The sequence below is a fragment of the Pinus tabuliformis genome, chromosome 2_1, assembly GCF_031772625.1.
Source record: "Pinus tabuliformis cultivar Carrire ecotype Pingquan chromosome 2_1, CPIR1, whole genome shotgun sequence".
In the NCBI taxonomy this organism is placed as follows: domain Eukaryota; kingdom Viridiplantae; phylum Streptophyta; class Pinopsida; order Pinales; family Pinaceae; genus Pinus; species Pinus tabuliformis.
In genome coordinates this window covers 465,085,326-465,106,955 of record NC_142299.1, presented here as the reverse complement: position 1 = coordinate 465,106,955, position 21,630 = coordinate 465,085,326, and positions in this window count along the sequence as shown.

Sequence of the window (21,630 nt, the reverse complement as noted above, 5' to 3'; positions counted from 1 at the left end):
GAGAAAGAGAGCAGAGCGACCTCACCTTCTAGTTGGGTTTTTTATTGAAAGGGTTTCCCAAGTTATACCTTATGTTGAATCATGGTTTCTGAGTTTATATTTCATTTTTCTCTACTTTTGACATAATTATAATTTACATGCATATGCAATAAACAATAATTCATTAAATCTAAAGGGAAATAAACCTTCATAGTGTAGATTTCATATTTTTAAGTATGATTTATCAAATCTGTTGTGACAAAGTGTCTAGTTGCATATCCATTGAAGTTTACAGATCATAATGGTACTAGAGCAAGTTTCTTTAGGTGTATTATGGTGATTTGTAGGGGATATAAATTGACTAAGCCAAAATTTATAAAACAATATTCATCTCCAATGAATCTCTAAAAAACCCTTGCGATCTTGTAGAAGAGAGATTTTTACTATTGGAAGCACAGGTTGTAGATATAAATCGTAATGTGAATCTCCTCATGTTAGCCCTAAGAAATAAGCTTAATATATTTGATGAATATGGGGGACCTACATAGAGAACTGATCACAGGGGGATCGAGAGATTGATAGAAAATAAAGAATGAGTAGAAGAAAGGACCCAAAAGAGATTAAACCAGTTCAAGTGTCGTGAACCATTCACAACCCCTATTCAAATTTGAAGTGAAGGTTTATATCAAGTCATCTCAAAGTGAGATCAATAATATGAAGCTAAATCATTGGTCGTAGTAATTAGAAGTATATTTTAGTGTTCATCATATAGAGGAAGAACAAAATATTTCATTTGTGTGGCTAAAATTAAAGTGTCATGCCCTGATCTAGTGGGAAATCCACATAGAGACCTTGAGGCTAGAAGGATATCCTCCAGTGACTAAGTGGGAGGACTTCAAAGCCCCCATAAAGTCACTATTTTACGTTATCAGTTATGTAGAGGACCAATGGGTCCAATGACACTAATCTAGGCAAAAGCAAGGAAAACCATATAAGAGTACACAATAAAGTTCAAAAAGGTGGCCATAATGTTGAGTATCTCCCAAAAAAACTCAGATGAACTCCTTGAGTATTTGAGAGATATACAAAGCCATCTACGGAAGTAAGTGATGTTGTTAAAGCCTATAATAGTGAACATGTCTTGTGTATAGGCACAATACATGAAGAACATAGGCCAGAAGAAAGGGAAATCAAGTGGATCAAAGTAGAAGGAGCAACAAGATGCTTCTAAGGAGGGGAAGAAGAAGTGGAAAAAGGGAAACAATAAAAATATGGCAACCACAACACACTAATGCAAGGGCCCAATAACCACTACAAAAATTGTAACATTGACGGTCATACAAAGAAGAAGTGTTGGAAGTTGCATCTTGAGCTTATCCCGAAGAACAAAATGAAATATAATAAGAAGAATCTCATGGCGATTGATTTAAGAAACCAGGTTGACAGTACCTCGTACGTGGATGAGAAGATCGTATGTATGTCAATGCAAAAGGAGGTGAATCTAAGTAACCTTCAGCAACAGGGAGAGAAAGAAATGACCAAACCCTTCCACATAAAGATACAAGTTATGAAGGCAAATATTGATGCTCTACTTAACTCAGGATCACATGTGAATCTCATTGTAGCAGACATGGTCAACAAAATTGGATTGGAAGTTCATGATCATCCAAGCCCATTCCATTGTTATGGGTAAATAAGGATGCAAAGGTAAAGGTAATAAAGCAATGCAAAATTAGATTTGCTATTACTGTTGATTTTATTGATGAAGTAGAACTAGATGTAGTTCCCCCTAATGTATGTGGAGTGGTGTTTGAAAGCTCCTACATGTACATGTGAGATGCAATATGAATTCAAAGAGATAACCAATACCAACTCATCAAGGATGAAAAATCATTCACCATCAATGTGCACAAAGGCAAGTCGAAATATTCACCAGTAAGTACCAACCAAGCAAGAAACTGATAAGTTACTAACAAGAAGTATGTTTTACTATATTTAAGAGAAATAGTTTGCAAAAGAGTCAATAAGAGAAAAGGCATTCGTGGAGGGTTGTAATAAGAAACAAAAAAAACAATTGGAAGAGTTGTTATAGGCATACAAGGATGTGTTCCAAGAGCCTAAAGGGCTACCACCAAAGAGTGAATTGGAGCATGAGATGCAACTATTGTCAGACTTCCCATTGACAAACATTGGGATATAAGACAATTTGTTATAGAACTAAGTGAGGTGAAGATATTCTTGTAGCAGCTATTGGAATATGGTTTCATTTGACTAAGTACATCGCCATGTGGGTCACCCATCATCATTGTGCCAAACAAGGATGGGACTTGGCAGATGTGTATAGATTGCAAAGAATTTAACAAAATCATTCTCAAGAATATGTACCCCCTGCCTAGGATTGATGATTTGTTAGATGAGTTACAATAAGCAAAATACTTCACCAATTTGTACTTAAGTCTGGATATCACCATGTTCGGTTCAAAAAGAAGATACCTAGAAACCTTCAAAGCCAGGCAAGGTTTGTATGAGTGGTTAGTCATGAAATTTGGCCTATGCAATGCACCAACTACATTAATGATGTTAATGAATGATATATTGTGCCCTTTTAGATATTCATTTCTTATTGTATATTTGGATGATATATTGGTATACATTACTACTTGGGAGGAGCACATATCAAATTTGAATAGGTGCTGGAGATAATGAAGGAGCACCAACTACTAGCAAATCTTAAGAAGTGTTAGTTTGCACAACAATGTTTAGTGTATCTGGGGTATGTGATAGGTGGAGGAGAGTTGAAGATAGATTCTTCCAAGATGTAGTCCATCATGAAATGGTTGGTACCTACTAATGTTTTTGAGGTTAGGGTTCTTGTTGGGAAAACACAGTACCTGAGGAAATTCATAGCCTCATTTTCAGTAGTAATAGCACCACTCCACGCCATAACAACAAGTGGCAAGAATTTCCAATGGGGAAAGGGTCACTAGCGAGCCTTTAAGGAGTTAAAGAAGAAGACCAGTCAAGCACCAATTTTGGTATTACCAAACTTGTAGTAGCCCCTCGAGGTGGAGATAGATGTGAGTGGGTATGTCATGGTAGCGGTCTTGATGCAGGGAGGAAGGCTTGTATGCTACCAGTCTGAAGTATTTCATGGGCCAGTTGTTAACTACCCTACCTACGACAAGGAGCATTATGCCTTTGTGTAAGTTGTGAAGATGTGGAAGCACTATCTAATGGGAAATGAGATAGTAATACACACATATCACTAGCCACTACAGTATCTGTAGGGCCATAGTAAGTTGCAATAGATCAAGTTTTACAAGTGAATGGGGTTTCTAGAATAGTTTCATTTAATGATCAAGTATAAGAATGGAAACATAGATAGCTTGGACAACATGTTTTCAAGGCCACCCACATCAAATATGATAGATTTGGGAACTCTAATGCACATGGAGCCATTCACCCATGATGCATATAGAGAGGCATATTCAGAGGATGAGAACATCGAGGAGGTGTTTCAGAAGTTCCAAAGTCAGAGTCATGTGCATGATGGTGAACGCACAGTTGACTATCATCTCTGGGATGGGTTACTTTACTGGTTGGATAAGTTATGTGTTCCTAAAGGTGAGTGATTGTAGCTAATTAGAGAGGCTCACACCTCCAAGGTTGTAGGGAACTTTTGTGTAGGGAAGATAATGGCCAACTTGCATAGGCATGTGCATTGGCTTAAGATGTAAGAACATGTAGCTAGGTTCATAAGAGGATGCATGATTTGTTGTACCAACAAGCCTAGAAATAGGAAACAAGGTCCATATCATCCCTTCCCTATACCCATTCATCCATGGGAAAGCATTTCCATGGACTTTGTGGGAGGTTTACCAATAACCAGGAAGGGACATGAATCATGGTAGTTGATAGGTTCAGTAAGATGTGTGTTTTGATGCCCTGTAAAAAGACCATCAATGGGAAGAAGAAATAAAATTGTCCTTTGAATAGGTATGAGTGCACTTTGGGATACCAAGGAGCATCATTTCAGATAGGGACGCAAGATTTCTCAAAGAGTTTTGGACTACATTGTGGAAGATGGACAAAAAGTTGAAGAGACTTGCAGCATTCCATCCTCATACAGATGGGGTACAAAAGTATTCAATTGGAATTTTGTGTAGCTTTTGAGGGGTTACAATCAGAAGCATCCAAAGACCTGGGATGAAAATATGGTATAAAGACAACACTCTTATAATATATCAATCCACGCGTCTAACATTAAGTTCCCATTCGAAACTTGTTTTGGATATTTGTTTCCTTCACCTTTGGATATTGCATATGGGAAACAAGAAGGAGTGAGGGAGGATCTTAGGAAATGCCTCTAGGGATAAAAAAATTGTAGAAAATATTAGGCAAATCCATATATAGGTACAAGAGAAACTATATAAGTCGCAAGAAAAATACAAGACTAGGCATGATCAACACAAAATAGAGAAGTCGTTCAAGGTGGGAGACATAGTATGGTTATAGTTGAAAAAGGAGAGGCTATATGCTCCCAGTAATAAAATCAAGGATTTGTGGTATGGTCCCTTTTAGATACTAGAAAAGGTGGGAGATAATGGTTATAGACTCAGTCTACCCCCATATATACACATTTACTTAGTTGTGAATGTGGATAATTTGAAGCGCTATGAGCCTTCTATGTTACATCAGAAAGAGGAATAGGGCCTAACTTCTATAGTAGATTTTGCCCCAGATGCTCATTTCAAGTTGAAAAAATATACATTTTTTCATAAGATTTCCAAAACTACAAGTTAGGGGAAACATCACCTTTTGTAGATTGGATTGAAATGACAACTTCCAAGAAAAGTTAAATGGTACACCCACAACTTTTGGGGACCAAAATCCTCACAAATAAGTGTGATTTGAATTAGATCATTATATTGTTTTTCATCCATGTTGATTCTTTCCAAGTGGAAAAAATGGAAGAATCGACTTACAAGACCATTTTTACCAGTGAGACCCAATTTGACAAATTAGGATTTGAAACCTTTTAGGAGCATTTAGAGGCATCAAATGGCGTTTTTTTGGGGTAAACTTTGTTACTTTAGCCTACATCTTTTTTTTTTATATTCTACACACATAGACCTTTCCAATGGCACAAGAATTGCCTCAAAGAGAGTTCGTATGCAAAAGTTATGCCACTCAAATGTTGACCTTCTTGTTTTAGTCGCCATAATTCAATAGGATGCCACATTAGCTCCATCTTTTTATGGAAAATTGGATATCCTCATGATCATGATTAAGGAGACTCTAGAAGAATCCATATTTTAACTTCGGTTAAGAGTTAAGGGAGTTAAACCTAACCACTAGTAAGTTATTGGGTTGTGTCATAACCGAGCCACTAGAAGCAAAAGCGGTTTCATTTTTTTGGAGTGTATCTTGTTCCATAGACGAGCAGAGATACATAGAGGAATAGGGATAGATCACACTAAGTGTGTTGGTGCATTACAGTATCCCATGGGCCACATACCAAATTTCTGTTGGAAATACTGAGAGGGGGGTGAATCAGTATTACTTAGCAATTAATTTAATCTTTTTCAGAGTATTAGTTAATCTTTAGTTATTATTATTTTTCTTCTTCAGATGATCATAAACAATAATCAACAGTAGACAACACCATACAACAATGCAAAAAGATAAAATAGAGGAAACAAATATTTTTAGGTGGAAAACCCCCTCCGGGTCAAAAACCACCGAATGCTTCTTTAGTAATTGTCTTCTCCCTTTTAAATAAAATTGATTACATCAAGATTTCGATTACAACTGAGGGAGGCGTCAACCCCCTAATTCACAAGCTACAATATGTCAGATGCTACTAAACCCTAATATCTTGTTGCAACCAGAAGGACGCCCCAACGCCCTGTAGATCAGGCCATAACTTGATGAGTGCCCCAACACTCTATTTACCAATTGCTGTCAGAAAGGATGCTTCGTTGCCCTTTTATTTTATCAGCCACAACTAAATGGATGCCACAATGCCCTGTGCAAGCCACAACTTTCCCTAACATCACCTTGCCACCCTTAAGTGTTTTGAGGCCACAACCTGAAGGTGACTCCAATCACCTGCCTTGCACCACCCTGCCACCCTGAAGAGTGGACAGACCGTGTTTCACAATTTTCAAACTAGATCCCCTTGTGCTTTGAATCAATATAGTAGACCTATGAAGAAGATGTTGTATATTAATCAAATCCCGATAGCCACTGATCACTGAAAAATCAAACAGATCACTGCACAATGTTGCACATCAAAGTCATTGCTCAACTACACATCACTTCACTTCTTAATTGCACATCACTGTCACTGCAATGTTGCAAACATAGATCATTGCACATCTGATCACTGCTCAAAATCAAGAGATCAAAAAGTTGGCTACCACTACACGTCACAAATGAATAAGCATCAAGGCTCATGTGCAGACAATCATACTTCACACTGCTTCACTGTTCCAAACCGCTTACAATGTTGCAACCATCTGGCACTGCTATCAAATGATGGCACAAACCAAGGTGCCTCGGGTCACCTCGATGCCCTGCAATCAATGCTTTCAAACTCTGTCCCTAAAGAGCTACTAGCATATAATTCAACACTATTATTTGACTGGTCATTCCATCCTTATCCAATAGGTTGTATAAAAAAATGAGATTTTCCTTAAAGACCTCCTACCATGTAAATTCATGTCATTATGATGGTACACTCTCTAGGTCATCACTATAAGATACATAATACAAATCTATATCAAGTATGTCAAGGTTGTATGTCAATATGTCAGATTACATTCATTATAGTTCTATTGATATCAAGTCAAAGTCAAAGGTCAACATAATTATGCCAAGTGTCTATACATATCAAATCTATGAGTTAAGTTAATATATTGACGTGTCAGTGTGTGTCATGTCAACAAGCTCATTGATGTTATTGTCATTGTCACAATCATTTTCATTTCACTATTCAATGTATCAAGTCACTAAATTTGTATCAATTCACCAAAGATTTGTTAACATTGCTATAATATAGTATACGGTCTCATGGCATAGATTATCAAGTGAAGTGTCTCATCATAGAATGCTCACTAAGTCAATCAATAATTCACATCATAATCAAGGTACTTGATGTCAAAGTCATGTAATTGTGTTAAATCAAAGTCAATATATTGTATCAATGTCATTGTTGTCCCATTACATATAATCACATCACTTTCTTAGCACTGTCTCACTAGATATAGATAGTGAAAATCCTAACAAGCTCTTAAGAGAAGTGTCACTAGTGTTGTACTTATGTTTGTTCAAGGTGACATATCAAACTTCTTGTCATATAGATGATTAACATGTCATTCAAAATTGTAGTATCTTATGTAATTAGCCGATAACTATACTCTCATATACTAAGTCACTTGTAGGATAGTTATATAGTCATCCTCACTGTAGAAGCTTTCATGTCGAAATTAGATCCTCTTACGTGTTCCTCTGCCCTAGTTACTTTCTCATTGCTAATATATTATAAAATTTCTTTATGTCAATAAGCTATATTGACTGTTGAAGGCTACAATGGTTGTTTAAGGGTATGTCACTACACTTGATCCAACTATAGTGAGTGATAATAAGAACCCTTACAAGTACCCTTCTTCCACAATGTTTGCTTCAATAAGTATTAAAAGATGGTACCAAGAGTATTCTGTTGTAGTTTACTCTTTATGTTAGTGAAGAACATACTATTGTGGCTAATATGATAAAATAATAAGACTTCTGTCTGAACCCTCAAATGGCTACATTAATAGAGTACCTCAATGATGATCTATACAAGGATGAAAAAACATTTGATGACAACGATGTTTGAATTCTTAGAGACAATGGCACTATATTGTGCCCTAGTTTAAGGTCTACTTGAGGACTGAAATTCCTAAATCACAATACTTCGTACAGGATTTGATAGGTGATGTTTCAACAGAGAACCAAAGTCATGGAGTTAATGATCATGCCATGCCTTGCTATCCTTCAATAGGTCTGTGTAATGTGCTTAGAAAATGGTCCTACTAGATAGGTATGAATCCTAAATTAGTTTATTCAAGGTTATGAAATGGATTCCTTCTTGTTGTTGTATGAGGACCCAGGTCCTGAAGTTATTCTTCTCAACCGAAACCCAATAAACGAAGTCAACGAATCACCAAAGTAAAAGGAAACAAAGGAATCCTAACCAACTCATATATTTCACTATTCCTAAAAGTATGCCTTGACTGCATGGTCTATATACACAAAGAAAGTTGGCCAACCAAACATGAAATAGGAGATCAACAAGCAAAAGAACTTACCTAAATAAACCAAGTAGAAGAGGACTGACTTCGTTTTCTTAAAATTTGTCCATGTACTTCAGGAAATCTGAATTCATTTTCTGCCTTAGACGTCCCAACCACAGGTAGGTCGAAGTTATTTCAGAGATAGACACCAAGATAAATCGTTGAGATATGATATGTCTTGAGAGTGAATAGGTCTCCCTTTTATAGATTTGTTTTTAGTTTAGGAGGGGCTTCTAAGTGACCATTGGAGAACTTAGGAAGGGGTTTTAAGGTAGATGTTACAGGGCTTTAATTATTAAAAAAATGATTTTGTAAGCCTTGTAATTTAATGCTGCCATTAAAATGATTAGATCAGACTTGTAAATCAAGGAAGGGATGCTCCTTGTGAGTGAAGGTAGTTTGACGTTATTCTTTAAGATAGATGTTTAATCAATTTAATTTAATTTAGTAATTCTAAATAAATTGTTTATTAAACTCCAAGTAATTGTACACTAATCCTCTTTGGTGTGTTTTGTAGGTGACACATGAGTGTATTAAATCAATGATTGATTTATTGTCTTTGGTTTTGAAGTTTTGTAACTTATATGGGGTGATATTACAGTGATAAACCATGTCATATGTTTAAAATCGTAGGAGGAGGTGTCATGTCACTAGCCTTGGGGGCTTTAGCCCATAAACTGTGGTCACTAACTTCAATTGTGAATATCTCTCAAACCAGGAGGCCTCTCAGGGCGTACCACATACCAACAGAAACATATTTTCAAGGAGAATCTAATGACATAGATCTCCAACCCAAAATCAATTATTTGACCTACCAAAAATCCTCGACAATGCCGGGGCACATCCTAATTCCAGGGAACACAAACCCTAGGACTTGGGCTTTAACCATCCAAAAATATAACTACCATCTTGATGTAATTCAACAATATTAATAAGTGTTCATTAACCATTTGACATCAATGACTGGTGTTTTTGGTCAAAGTAAAACCCAGTCAACACAATGGGTTGACATCAATGACAACACCATCCAACAATCTCCCCCTTTTTCATTGATGCAAACACACGTACTCCCCCTGTGAGTACAACTCCCCCTTCCTTCATGCTTGACCTCCTTCTCAAGATTTCAATCTCCTTCTTAAGTTTTTCTCTCCCCCTTTGACATCAGTGGCAAAGGGTTACTCCCCCTGAGAATTTTCTTTGCTTCATGTGGACCTGTTATCTACTTGTGTTCCCCATAATGAGAAGTATTTTTGTACTAGTCTATCAGTGACGATCCCTGTGGACCTGTGTCTTGTATGTGCTTCCCTTGAAGAGAAACCTTCCTTTGTGAACCTGTAATCCTTCAATTGTTTTGCTTCCTTTGAACCTGTAATGAAAGTGCCATTTTGTTCAAACTATATGCCTGTCAATCGTATACTTGTTCCATATACTGCTGCATAGATGACTCCTCTTCAAATTTGAAGGAGTTGATGAGCTTAATCATTCAGAATAGTGAGTCATCTAATGGACCATCTTGACTTGAATCATTAACTGAAGCAACTGTTGATTCCTTGTGATCTATTATGAACCCTGAAAGAATAACTGCTAGACCTTCTTTCCTTCCTAGTTTGCTTCCTCATCTTGTACTTGTTTTATTTTCCAGACTTTCTTGTTCCTGCAATATCGATCCATGTGCCCATAGTTATGACACTTGAAGCATTCAACGTTGTCCATAGGTGATTCCATCTGATATCTGCAATCACGAGCGCTATGGCCATAGTTATGGCATTTCAAACATTCAATGTTTGGCCCATCTATCATGTATGCTCTTATGCAAAATCATTGTGGAACCTGCCTTGTGATCCTACAAACTTGCTTCTAGGGTTCTGCAGATAATGATTGTACCTGTCGAAAAATTCACAATCCCTAGCCATATGTCCATAGTTAGCAGATGAAAAGAAATAACTATCAAATGAAGTGCATACTTGGATAATTCATTCAGAGGCAGTGGTCCTTCATAATTGTATATGTCAACAACTTTACAGTTCCTAGCCATATGACCAAAGTTTGCACATGAAAAACAATAACCATTAAATAAACGAACATACTTGGAAGATTTTTCATTCTTCTTTGAAGGCGGTGCTATAGTCATTTGTCTTCCTTTATCCTTGACTACTTTGACATCATTCTTCAGAGTTACAACGTTCTTCTTTGGTTCAATTGTCTTTTCAATTTCACTGTGCGAAGATTTGGAGCTTGTACCTTCATCAATTGGAGCCTTACCAGCTTTAATGCCTTCATTTTTGCTTCTTCATCTGTCTTATCTTGTAAGTGTTCTTTGAGTTTGTTGTGTTAGCACTTGAAATTTCACCTCAGGCTGAAAAGGCAAATCTCAAAGCTACATCAAACCATTCAGCCTCGTAGCTAGCCCTACGGGGCAGGAGAAGGCTCTCTCCGGTCAATCTCGGTAAATTTTCAATAGGAAGAGATGACCAATCAAGGTAACACTGATATTAGGCTAGTAAACTAATTTGAAGGTTGATTTGGGGTTTTTTTTTTTTTGGGTTTTTGGTGGCAAATTGAGGAGCTGCAATTTAGGGTGCGGGGATTGGACACAGTTTCTGCAGGGGGGTCTTTGGGGCAAGGTAGGAACCTGTATTGATGTCTTTAGCTGAAGTGGATGATTAGGAAGAAAGAAAAGAAGGCTAAAGAGAGCAAACAATGGATTTGAATTCTCTTTAGACAGCAGAAAACATAGAAATTAAACAAATTTAAAAGTAGAGCATGGCAAGCATGAATTCTAACTTTATCACTTCATTTGTTTAATATGCAGCAGTATAGAAAGGAAATGAATCACATAACAAAGCTTACAATAACATGAAGAAACACACCATCAACACCTGAGTCCACATGAATCCCAAAGATGACTGCAAAAACCTGGTCTTCCTTAGCCAAAAATTGCAGAGATACAGTGAAAATATACAATGATAGCTCCTCCCTCAAGAGTCCAACCATGAAAATGAGCATGAAAGTACATAATATAGATTACCTAACCTCTTTCCCTGCCTCCATGGGTCGAGCTCACTATCCTAGGAGCTGTTTGAACAACTTCTAAACTAAGCACTACAAAATAGGCAGTCAAAACAACTTGCCTCTATAAACTTGGAAACCAGTTCATACAGTCAATTTTACCCTTTTACATGAGAGAAACTTCTAGAAGAGTAAAGGTATCCAAAAAGTGCCACAAGTACATTCAAAAGGACCACCATCGACCTCAGCAAGTCAAACTAGAGCTAAACTACAAATTCTGGGCTGAACTGGTCAAATCTGGCACAAATTCCTCAACGGGTCGCGCACATCATCCTCAACGGGTCGCGCACTTTGGAGCCCTGTTTGGAGGCCTTCCTGGTGTCAGAATGAGGTGCAGGATAGCTCGTTGGAAAGGTCTCTGAGTCTACTTTCCAACCCAACTAGAATTTTTGGATTTGGAGGTCATTTTCCCAATCAAAAGTCAATTCTCCCAAGACTACTTCTGCAGCTCAAAAAAGGGGCAGAAAGTCAAAATTTGGCTGTATTTTGACCTTTTGGAGGCCCAAAACTCCATGAAAACTCAAGGTAATGCATGGGCATATGTAAATTTGCATGAAAAATCCAGAAATGCTGAGTTTTTGCAAAACGGAGCTACGATGACAAAGGGTCTCACCGGGGGTGAGACCCGTTGAGAAGCCAAAACCTGTAAATTGCCCAAAAATGCCAAAAATGAGCCAAAACTTCCAAATTTTTTTGTGCTTGGTGCTGTGAAGAGGCTAGTGAGTGTCATGATGAGTGAGAGAAGCCTCGGCTAAGATACGGAGGGGGTTGGTCTTCTTCTTCCTCTTAAGAGCCTCGGTCAACCTTCTTTGGAATATTTTCATCTTTGCTTTACAAACGTGCATCCTAGCCCAATAGTGGTTTTTCATGTTCCTCAGCAGCTTTTTCTCTTGGTTGGCCTTAGCCAACAGCCTCTCCAAGTGGGCATTCTCCTGAATAAGCAATGACTCCCGGTCAACAGGCAATGGGTCACCGGGCCTCCTACGGTTTAGGACTCGATCACTACGAATCCTCCAAATCTCATCAAGTGCCTTCTCCTCCTCCAGCTGTGTGTTCCGCTGCTCTAGATATGTGATGGTCCATTGGGCACCCTCAAGTCTCCGCTGCAAAACATCATTCTCGGTCCTGAGTTGCTGAATGATCTCCTTTGCCTCTTGGCTAGGAGAACTGACCTCAAGATCAATCACCGGATCCTCATGAACCATGGGCTCTTTGCCCCTCTGCAATACCTGTGCTGGCGAAGAAAACGAGGCCCCTTCCACCTGCTGTGGAGATAACACTCGCTGCTCTGAAGATGAAGGCGAGACCCCTTCCACCTGCTGTGGAGATAATACTCGCCTAGCTGCTGCAAATAAGGCCCTTGGGCCTTTCTGATAGGTGACCATAGGAGTGGAGCTGACATGTCGGGTGATGGGAGCATCAGGCTGCTGAGATGGTCCTCCCTCCTCATGAATAGCCTCCTGATGTGGCTGAGGTGGCACTGTGAAAAACTCACGGGAGATGAACTCCTCCCATGAGATACCCTGCTGAGTCAACTGATGAGAGACTATAAGCTGGATCAAACCATAGTGACAAAGGCTCCTGTACTGCTGGGCCAGGGTCTTCCTCTGCAACATGGGCACCATTCTCTGAATGTTCTGAAACAGGAAGATCGGGAGGTTCATCATCCTCACCCGGGTGAAATGCATCAACAGGCGAATGTGATATGAATACACCTGTGAAAATCTGCCCTCACATGTAAAATAATGCATGATAAGTCTCATGAGGGGGGCATACTCACTCCGAAGAAATCTGAATGGGAAAACACCCGTCAACAGTTTCACAAATGATGGCCGGACATAAGGCTCAAAGTGAACAAAATCAAGTAATCTGCGCTTAGGCCACACCTCACCCACATTTGGTATCCATGTAGCCTCTGAGATCACTTCGGGTGTCAATATGAAATTCACCCCTGCAAGAGTGACATGTCCATCATGGAGGTGTAAGACAAACAAGCGGGCCAACTCTCTATGATGCTGAATCTGAGAGAGCCTCTCACAAAACTGATAGCATGACATGTACCGGAAACAATTCACTGCCAAAGGACAAGCCTGTAACTCTGCCAAAGAAGTAGGCTCCTCCCTCTTATGATGGCCTCCCTTACCTCCTCTACGAGGCCTCCTCTGTTCCTCAATCTCTGTAGATGATGAATGGTCATCACCTTGCTCATAAGTCTCGGTATCTGACATGGTTTTGGAGCAAGGTGAGCAAACTGAAGGACAAATTGAACTGCTGCCTCTGCCTGCAAAAGTACTGAACTCTATGCTGTTTCAAGGGGAAAAAACATGAGGGGAATGTTAGGGGAGGGAACTTCTTAACGAGGAATGGGAATATATGAAAATAACAGGGAATTTTCAAGGGAAACTTTACAAATTGTCATGCATATAGGAACACATTTTAACATTGGGAAATCATTTGCAAAGAACATCTCATATGGGACAAAACATGTATGATAATGAACATGGAAGAGGCATATATGTATCAATAGGGACATAGGGACACCATACACCAAATTTGCTTATAGGAGTTCATGTGTGTCATAAGGCAAATTTTTTGCTCTTTTTGTTCTTAAGGAGTACATGCACATTGTTTTCACATAGAGGGGAGGTTTTCATGTACAAGGGGATGTCAAGGGTATATAGAGGTTATGTACATGCCTCTAGATATACAGCAGCATTTATTTTCACATGACTCTTTCTTTATTTACAAATGTATCTTTTCTTTTTGTTTTATTTTTTGCATGTGTATGGTAGAGGGAATTAGGGTTTTATGTGCTTGTGAGAGGGGTAGGGTTTATAGCTTAGGGATGGGGGAAAAAATCAACATTTTATGTACAAATAATATGGGACAGAGATGCAAGCATGACTATGAATGAAAGAGGAAAAGAGGGAAGGGACCAAATGGGACAAAAACACTTGAAACAATCACAAAACCCTAGCATTTTACAAACATTAGCAAGCAGCCATATTAGTCCATTCATTTGCAAATTTAGAAGATGAAATCATAGCATACATCCATATTTTCACTACCAATATCAACAACCATGCATTAAGAGCCTACCTCGACCGATTGAGCAAATTTGAAGTGGAATGGAGGAATTCAATTGAAGTTTTGGTGGCAGACAGTTGAACGGGTCACGCACGCTCCCCAACGGGTCACGCACAGCCCAACGGGTCGCGCCCGTTATAATTTCACACTTCCGGAGTGCGCTGGACGGGTCGCGCACCGCCCAACAGGTCGCGCACAAGCCTGGACGGGTCGCGCACCTGCAAACTGCCCGAAACCGTTGCAATTTCGCCTCCTTCGCCTATCACTCTCTCACAATCTCTCTTGCAAGCTTGAAATGCACAATGAGAGTGAAAGGAGGGAACATTACCTTTTATAATCTCATTTAAAAAAATTTCATCCAAAAACCCACTTTATAAAGTCTATTTTGACACTTTTTAAAACACTGATTTTCTTGGTTTCCTTTATCCTGAAGTTGACTTTTTGAGTGCTTTGACCTGATTCTTTTTGCAGGTAGATCATCTGAAGGACTGTGGCAAGGGGACCAGGGTTGTTGCTGCCTTTTTGAAGACATTTTGGAAATTTATTCTTTTTACAAAAATTATCATGACCTTGGCTTTAAAAACAGGGTTTTTAAATCCAAGGTTAAAAATGAACTGTACATGATGAAAATTTCAAAGGAACATGTTTACCATCCTCCCTCTGGCTTGCTGGTCACTCAAGGACTTTCAGAGACATGACCTTGCTAAGACAACTGACCAAAACCCTAGACCTAGAATTTTGACATTAAGACCAAACAAGAGCAGCTTGACAAACTCAATGACTGATATGACCTGATCCAGCAAAGCCAAGAGGGGTATGAATAGACCAGCTCCTCCATCAGGGTTATGGCATGCCTAACGGGATGCAAATTTTGACACTGATGAGACACCTACTAATGCAAATGCAAAGAGCTTTGATCACTGATGGAGGGCTTTCAAGACCGACACTAACATTGGCTCCAATGGGGATGGTAGCTCCTTGGAGGTACCAAGAACCTCAGACCTCTGGGAGAGCAGACCAGTGCCTTTATCATTGGGCAATGGAGTCAACTTATTCACATGTGACCAACTTGAAAACAACTTTATTTGACTTAGACAATTGACTGAAATTCAAAACTATCTTGGACACTAACTCACTAACTCTATACAGAAAATGAACTGACATGAAACAACTTGTAAAACTCACACCAACTAATCACCATTTTCAGAATTATAGCCTTCACCGCGGGCCCCAAACTGAAGATGGAAATCAACTTCACACTTGCTGCAGAAAGAAAATGACATGGTATTTACAATGAGAGTGATTATAGCAGAAAATGCTCAAGCATGATACCTTTTGAGCAGCCGGACATTCACCGACCCTCCAAGACATTCATCTCCGTTCATTTCTTTGAGAAGGAAAGCATTTGGACCACGGTATGCTGCAATTTTATAAGGACCCTTCCATAAGTTGTCGAATTTTCCATGCTTCCCTTTATCCTCATTGCGGGCATCCCACCGTAACACAACATCATCAATCTGAAACTCATCTGCCTTGGCCTTTTTGTCATAGATTCTCTTTATGCGCTCCTGCAACTTAAGGGAATTCTGGTGAACTTCTTCTCGTGTCTGCTGCAAATGAATCATTTGACTGATCCGTCGTTGCATAGGATCCTCTTCACCACTAGCTTCTTGAAACAACTTGGCTACTGGGACACTAAGTGAAGTAGGAAACACTGCATCTACTCCGTAAACAATTTCAAAAGGTGACATACCAATTGACTTCTTTTGACTTACCCGATCAGCCCATAGTGCATTTATTAACTTCTTATGCCAGCTCTTCTTGTTTATTTCCAGCAATTTCTTTATAATATTCACAAGGGATTTGTTTGAAGATTCGGCCAGCCCATTACCTTGCGGATGATAAGCGGTTGAATGCCCCAAACTGATGTTATATTTAAAGCAAAAATCAACCAACTTCTTTGATTTGAATGCAGCTGCATTGTCAGTAATCAACTTTTGTGGACAGCCAAAACGTGACAAGATATTATTTTCAAGAAAGGAAATAATTACCAAATCTGTGGCCTGCCGGGTGGGAATGGCTTCAATCCATTTTGTGAAGTAATCTGTAGCCGTCAAGATCCATTGATGCTGCCCGGAAGATGCAGGGTGGATTTCGCCAATAAAATCCAAGCCCCATTGCTGAAATGGTGCACTGATTTCCACCGGTTTGAGAGGCAAGGGCTGTAATTTCTGTTTTCCTTGAAAAATTTGACATTCATGACAGCTCTTTACCGCTTTATACACATCAGAAAATAAAGAAGGCCAATAGAAACCGGCTCTCAAAATCTTATTAGCCGTGGTTTTCCAAAATAAGTGACCCCCACAGTCACCTTTATGGAAATCATCTACTGTTGTTTTTGCTTCCTCTTCGACCAAACAGTTCAGCAAGATGCCACCGGGATCCTTCCAATAAAGTGCAGATTTGATAATGCAAAATTTGGCAGCCTTTAGCTTCAATGTTCTAGCTTTGTTTCTAGGCATTCCAGGAGGTGCAGATAAGTTTTGAAGCACATAAACTATATCAGCATACCAAGGGGAAGACACAAAGATATCGGACACCTGTAGAACTGAATTTTCTTCATCTTCATCGGACAAGGCAGCAATCAAATTTATATCAAGGACATGAAGGTTCACTTCAGCCATCAACTTAGCTAAGCCTTGACCTTTAATCAACTTGGTCGGCTTAATTTCAACATCATATTCTAAGAGTGCAGCAATCCACTTACCCCTTCTTCCTTCCGGTTCCGTTTGCACTAAAACATCCTTCACAGCTGCATTAGGAACACATGCTAATACATGAGAATTCAATATGTAAACTCGGAAATCTTTCAATGCTTTGATCAGGGCCAATGCTTGCTTCTCAATGATATTATAATTCAGCGCTCCGTCTCTTATGATGCGGCTGAAAAAATCTATGGGCCTCTCAACTCCATCTCTCTTTTGCATTAACACGGCCGCCAATGTATGCTCAGAGGCGAATGAAAACAAGATAAAATCCTGAGTATAATCTGGGCTAATCAAAGTTGGGGCTGAAGATAAGATTACCTTTATCAAATTAAAAGATTTCACCGCCTCTTCGGTCCATCTTAGTTCGCTGTCCTTCTTGAGCATATTGGTTATCTCTCTGAGATGTTCAGCAAGATTGGGAATGAAACGACGCAGAAAATTCAACTTACCATTAAAGGACTGAATTTCTTTCTTGCTACGGGGCTACTCCAATTGCTGAATTGCTTCCACTCGTGCAGGGTCTATACGAATGCCATCTTTAGAAATGATATGGCCTAGCAGCTTGCCTTCACTCATAGCAAAAAGACTTTTCTTCGGATTCAATGAGATGCCATATTTTCTGCATTTTTCAAACACCTTGGTCAAATGAAACAAATGCTCTTCATCTGATTTAGAAAACACGGTCAAATCATCAAGATAAACTACTAAAAAGACATCCTTCTCATTTGCAAAGGCCATGTCCATTGCCCGCTGAAATGTGGCACCCGCATTCTTCAATCCAAACGGCATCTTGGCATAATGAAATGTACCCCATGGAGTAGTAAATGCTGTCTTGTCACGGTCATCTTCGTGCACTAAAATCTGATTATATCCGGAGTAACCATCAAGCAATGACATTCTAGATGCCCCCACAACCCGCTGCAATATGTGATCCATCTTGGGCAGCGGATAATTGTCCTTTAATGACACTTTGTTCAGATTTCTAAAGTCTATACACAAGCGAATCTCACCGGTTTTCTTCCTCACGGGCACCAAGTTTGAGATCCAATCGGAAAACCAGATTGGCACTATGATTCCGGACTTATACAACCTGTTGACTTCCTTCTCAATCAATGGCAACAATTTAGGATTAATTCTTCTCAACTTTTGCCGGAAAGGCTTTTGATTTGGCTTTATGGGGATGGTATGCTGAATAATGCTTGTGTCATAAGTTTTCAAATATGAATAATCCCATGCGAAAACATTAGAATACAGAGACAATAATCTGATATACTCATGCTTTACCTTAGGCGGCAATGCTTTTGAAAGTTTCACCATTTTTGGATTTGCAGCTATCCCAAGGTTCACATCTTCAACTCCTTCAGCTGTTGGCCTCAAAGTTGGCTTGCGGGCCACATCATCCTGATCAAACAATTCCTCCAAAGGAATCAATCCTTTTGGAATGTGATTATCTTTGAGCTGCAATACATCCATCTGATTCACTCCTTCAGCTTCCGTATCTATTGAGATGTCTTCAAACTTACCCTTAACTTGCAGAAAATCTTCAATTTCTTCGTCATCTTGGAACACTTGCCAACACCTTTGGTTATCTGGAACTGTAGGACGATGCTTCACATATATCTCGAACTTATTGCTGGAATTCATGGGTATTTTCAGATTACTTGCTGCCTTAGCCAATGCATCCGCAACACCATTTTGAATCCGGGGCACACATGTCAAAGTATGTTCAGAAAATCTTTTCAAGATATCTAAAACAACATTTCTATAAGCTCTCATGCGAGGATGTTTGGCCTGAAATTCACCTTTCACTTGCTTGATAACTAGTTCGGAGTCGCCATATACTGCTATTTTCTTTGCCTTTAACTTCAGAAGGATTTTCAAACCAGCAATAAGAGCTTCATATTCTGCCTCATTATTCGAACAATCAAAAGCCAATTTATAAGAACATACTCGTACCTTGCTTGGAACTTGATCTTGGGCTGAGAATGGGCTTCGGATCCACACACCTATACCAGCACCATCGCTGCCCACTGCACCATCAAAATCCATAGTCCAAAGACCCTCTTCATCATCTTCTAGGTGCTGAAAGTCTGATTTTGTTTCATGTTCTGTTTGCTGCCCATTTATTTCTGCAATTGGCCTTATGACAACAGACCTTTCTTCACTTTCCTTTCTCAAAACATCCCTGAAATTTTCTGAAATGTCTGGTATATCTTCTACTTGAACTAACTGACTATCTACCTCATTGAAATTTTCCGCAAACAAAACAAAAGATTCTAAATCTGTTTGTACATAATTTACAGGATGATTCACGGGCTTTTCCTTACTAGTGATCATGTATTTCATCTTCTGTTCCCGATATAATTTCCTCATTTGACCGAAAACTGGAATTGAAGCATATGAAAAATCAAGCTGAATCGTACCTTTGAGTTTGGCTCCCCATGACCTCGACAACAACATGCCAAATCGTGGAGGAATGTCCGCCACCACCACATCCATTAAAACATTCTTCGCTGGAATTTGATCTAGACTCACCACTAAGTCTTTGATCAAACCAATGCATCTTACCCGGCTAGAATCAAACGAATACAAATCATGGTACTTCCTTGTGATGTCAAGCCCCAGCTTCTCCATGATTGTTTTCGGCATCAAATTATGTGAAGCTCCCGAGTCAAACATAGCATTGTGCAGCACAAACTCATGCAATCGCAAACTAATATAAAATGGAGGAATGTCACTCTCGGGAGACTCACCATTCAAAGCTAGCCCAAAGATTAACTCCGGCTGATCATCTTGTACATTCACCATGTCTAGCATTGGGTCAAAATTCAGCAACTTGGAAATTTGGCCTCGGTAAGTAGCATTCTTCATAACCTCCGTTAAAGGAATAGATATCTTCACCTTTGCAATTTCATTCTCCAAACTGAAAACTGGAAACTTCTCACCTTCCTTTGCCGGATTATCTCTCTTCTCAGCTTTATCCTTTGGTGCATTCGATGGCTGATCTACTTTAGCTGCCGATGATGTTTGAGTTGATGATGGACCGGCTATATCTTTACCTTTTGAAAAAACCGAATCATTCTTTGCTGCAATGTCTTTCTTTTTCTGCATGGGATTTATAGGAATAGCCCGGCTTCTCAATTGCCTTTGCTGTCCTTGCTGAGCTGATAATGCATTCAAATACCCTCTTTGATATTCTTCAGATTCTTCTTCAAGTATCATATCATTTGACAAAATATAATGCTCATCTTGGGGAAAGACAGAATTACTCACCAACTCATCTTCTTCCGTGATATATGTAGGCATATCATCAGGGGTAAAGAAATGATTTTCCTCGCCAACATTATCACCCTCATCTTCAGACTCTTGACTAACAAAATTCTGCTGAAAAGGCGGTTTCATTTGCTGCTGAACTGCTGTGTCTTGTGCCTTTGTTTCACGCTGCTTGATCCTATATTGTTGCTGCTGACCTCTGAAATTTGGGTTACGAATCTGCGGTTCCGGCTTGTCAATTGTGACCCTTTCAAGTAACCTCTTCACCTGTTCAACCTGCTGAAGAACCTGATTTGACGTGGATGCCTCCTCCTTGATGGTGACTCGCTTTTCTGCCTTCATTCTTGCTCTTTTATCATTCAAATTTGCCTCAACGCTGACAGCAATTTTCTGCATATCCTCCAAGGTAGGGGGATCTCGGTCTCTTAGTGAATAAGCCATCTCCGGATCAAAACCATCCGGGAATTTGAGAAGTGCTGATTTTCTAGATGGCCTCAAATCATCGGGAATAGCATTATAAACTGTATTGAATCTGATTATATAATCTTGAACAGACTCACCCGGATTATGCTTGAGGTTGTTGTATTCGGCATTGATTTGAAGCGGATCCTTTCTGATTTCCCACCGATGTAAGAATTGATTCTGAAGTGCTTCCAAGGTAGCAATGCTGTTAGCTGTTAACCCTCTGAACCATTTTCTTACTTCTCCGGCAAATGTTTGCACGAGCAACCGCATGGTAACATCTTCTTCATCTAACTCATATAGATCAAAGAAAGTGGACATTTTATCGATATGTTGCTGAGCTGTAATACTTTGTGGAGTGCCATCAAACATGGGGATTTTACTTTGGTAATCAGCAGGCATATCATGAAGATTAGCAGGCAATGCAAGTGGGGCAAACCGGGCTGCCATTTTTCTAGGTAAGGTAGGTCTTGGAGTAGCAGGCGGAGTAGGTGTAGCGGTATGAGGAGTAAGAGGAGGAGAAGCAGTATGTGATGCTGAAGGCGAAACAACTGTAGATGGAGGATGAGTAACTATGGGAGAGATAACAATAAAAGGAGGATTTGTCTGTTCATGCGCCGTGATAGAAGATCCAATATGACCAGAGATATTTT